The sequence below is a fragment of the Hibiscus syriacus genome, unplaced genomic scaffold, assembly GCF_006381635.1.
Source record: "Hibiscus syriacus cultivar Baekdansim isolate YM2019G1 unplaced genomic scaffold, ASM638163v2 tig00111723_pilon, whole genome shotgun sequence".
Taxonomy (NCBI): Eukaryota; Viridiplantae; Streptophyta; class Magnoliopsida; order Malvales; family Malvaceae; genus Hibiscus; species Hibiscus syriacus.
Genome location: NW_024063165.1, coordinates 324,504 through 327,777, shown reverse-complemented (window position 1 = coordinate 327,777; position 3,274 = coordinate 324,504). Strand labels below are relative to the sequence as shown.

The 3,274-nt window shown below is 34.5% G+C and overlaps 1 pseudogene; it reads left to right on the top strand.

Annotated features, from left to right (window-relative positions):
* Window positions 1-305: 305 nt before the first annotated feature.
* LOC120168877 lies at window positions 306-2,876 on the top strand (annotated as a pseudogene).
* Window positions 2,877-3,274: the final 398 nt, after the last annotated feature.

Genomic DNA, 3,274 nt, shown 5'->3' with positions numbered 1-3,274 from the left:
TTTTCTTTACCTTTTTCTTGATAAAATAGTGTATATGACTCAGTACGCAACTATGACATTCATTCTGTGGATGTGCTAGTTACGAGTAAGTATGATACGATTAGTTGCTTTGATTAATTCTAATGTAGACTTCGCATGAGTTTATTTATTTTTCGGCATTATTGTCCTGAAAAGTAGTGTTATCTTTTGTGGTTGTCGTCTTTCACTTCTTTTTGTTCTTGTAAGAGATTTAGGGTTTCTAAATATTTTTGTGGCTAGTTAGTCAGAAATCACAAGGAGGTTGGAGAAGTCTGTGGATTGTGACAATGATGAATCAAACTCTGAGTGCAAGGGTTTGCTTTCAAGATCACATATAACATTGTAAGAAACTTGGTTAATCTTGTATGAATTGATTAAGCTTTAAAACATGAGCTAGCCTAGTAGTCTTCATGTTAGCTATTCCTGAAGCATTTTGCACTACATGCATCCTTGGATAATATTATGCCTTGCAGTATCTATCTTTAATTTACCAATAATAATTTCAATCGTATTGAATCTTTCTATAATTTCTTAGAGATCATGGTTTAGTATTTATTATATTGATGTTGTTTGGCAATATAGTAGCAAAGACTGTAGCATCTAAGCTTCCTATTGATGCAAGCCTTAACCTAATTTAATGGAGGGGGAAATTACACAGTCCATATAATTCAGCCAAGTCGGTTTCCATCAATGCTTAGTTGAGCATACGTGGAGTCTTAGTTCAAAACACTAGAATATATGTGACAGCAATGCAAGGGAATTATGATTTTCAAATTTTAATAGAATATATGAATGAGTGCTTATGAATATCAAACCTTTATTCTTTATTTTTTATTTTAGGGACGGGGTTATTTGTAGGAGTCAAAAATCATAGAACAGATTAACCGAGATGTGATGTGCACTCATCCAGACATGCACTTTTTCTCTGGGGACTCGCAGCTTGCAAAATCAAATCAGGTAACCATCTTCTTCTTTTCTTTTATTATTTCATGTGAATTTAGTGTTTCATCCGTTTGGACTTAAGTTTATATATGGATTGACCAGACTTACATGCATATTGCTTGGTCAGGATGCAATGAGAAACATATTAATCGTATTTGCCAAGTTAAATACGGGCATAAGATATGTTCAAGGAATGAATGAAATCTAGGCACCTCTATTTATGTATTCAAGAATGACCCTGATGTGGAAATGGCGGTAAGATCTCATTATTGTCCCCACCCAGTTCTTTTTTATTAAATCTCTAACATGCGATTATTTTGATTTTTATGTATTGAATATGAAAGGAGGTTTCCATGATTTTCTTGTTTCTGTTTTCAACTCCATTGCATCAAATCCATCCCTTTTCTTACCCCAAGATACCCAAAAAGTTTAAACAAAAATAGTAACTTTCAAATAGATTACAACTTTTGAAAAACAGTACGGTAATGTTCATTTATCATTATTGTTATCAACTTGGTGGACATATATATATATCATATGCACCAAATATGGAGTTTCTATGCCAACATATAGCAATAGACCAATTACAATTTCAGTAAGAATAACATAGATTATAGTTTCTTTGTTATCATGATTTATGATCAAAGTATTGGTTATCTTCTTCAACATTTTCCATATTTTAAGTTTTGCAGGATGCTGCGAAGCCGGCACATTCTTTTGTTTTGTTGAGTTATTGAGTAGATTCCGTGATCATTTCTGCCAGTAACTTGACAACAGTAATGTGGGAATTCGTTCCACAATTTCTAGGTTGTCACAGCTTCCGAAGGAACATGATGAAGAGCTTTGGCGTCATCTAGAGATCACAACTAAAGTAAGATATCGTTGCAAAATTTAAACATCTTTTATATCTTGACTTATGCTTGCCTCTTACCTGCAAAATTTTGAACACTTTCACATTTGTCGTTTTCTTCAGCTTGTCAAGGTAATTAGTTGGGCTTGAATGCTAATTGTTGTGTTTAAATATCACATAGGTCAACCCCCAATTTTACGCATTCAGGTGGATTACTTTGCTCTTGACACAAGAATTCAACTTTGTGGACATTCTCTACATATGGGACACGCTTTTTAGTGACCCTGAAGGACCTCTGGTATGATTGCAATTTTTATCTCACTCAATTCTCTAGAACTTTGCTCTAAGATTAGGGGAGGAGATTAGGGATGAAAACAGCATGGACCGGGTCAGATTTTAACCAACCCATCACTTAACAACCCCAAAATTTTAATCCAACCCATATATGGCCAAAATTTTAATCCATTGACTTCTGCAACAGACATATATGAATGAGTTTTCTAGTGCATTAGTTTAGTAACGTACAGTATGGTCATAGTCCAAACTAATTATAGTACCAAACCAAATATCTACTTGTGCCTTCAGATGCTCTGGAGTTTTTTGGCCGCCAGTTGTGCACATGCCTATGCATAGATATGTTTTAATGGATTTACTTTAACAAGACCTAAAACTTTTCATTCCAAAAGTTCAAATTTCAAAGTTTGGGACCATGTCTGAAATGAATGTTTTCCTATGGCGTAACAGCTAGTGTTCGGTTCACTAATTCCGTTTCTGATCAGGTTTTGGATCGTGGGGAGAAGATTGAACTTCTAGTGGACAAAACAGAAAACTTGCAATTCCAGGTTGGTGTTATCTTCTCTTTTGTGGTTTATTTTAGGGTCTGGGTAAGCATCATAATATATATATATGGTTTTGTAATAATATCGCAAGCTGATAGCTTCCAGAGGCAAGAGCGGCAACTGCGACGAAGGATGTGGCTGCAGAATCTGCAAATGAAACTGATGGTAGGAAGAGCTGTAGTTGTGTTCATTTTGTGGCTTTTTGCGTGTGGGGTTTCAAATGTTGACTTTGATCATCCAAAGTTAAGAACCATTATAATATTTTTGATAAGTTAAAGGGAATATATTGTATGCAAATGGATTGCTCATATATAATATGATATATATATTTAGTATTATGAGACATTAAATGTGATTTAGATTGATTATTTTTCAATCTACAATATATATATATATAATTTATGAAATACAGTCACGACACAAGAATGTGTGTCATCTTTTTTAATATGATGTGTGCTTCAATGACACGTAATGAGCGTCATACATGTGTGTCATCTTCATTTATGACGGGGGCTTCAATGATGCGCAATGAGCGTCATAAATACGCGTCATAAATTCGCGTCATAGATTATGACACACAATTGCGCGTCATCAAAAATTCATGTCGGTGGCTTCAACAACAGGC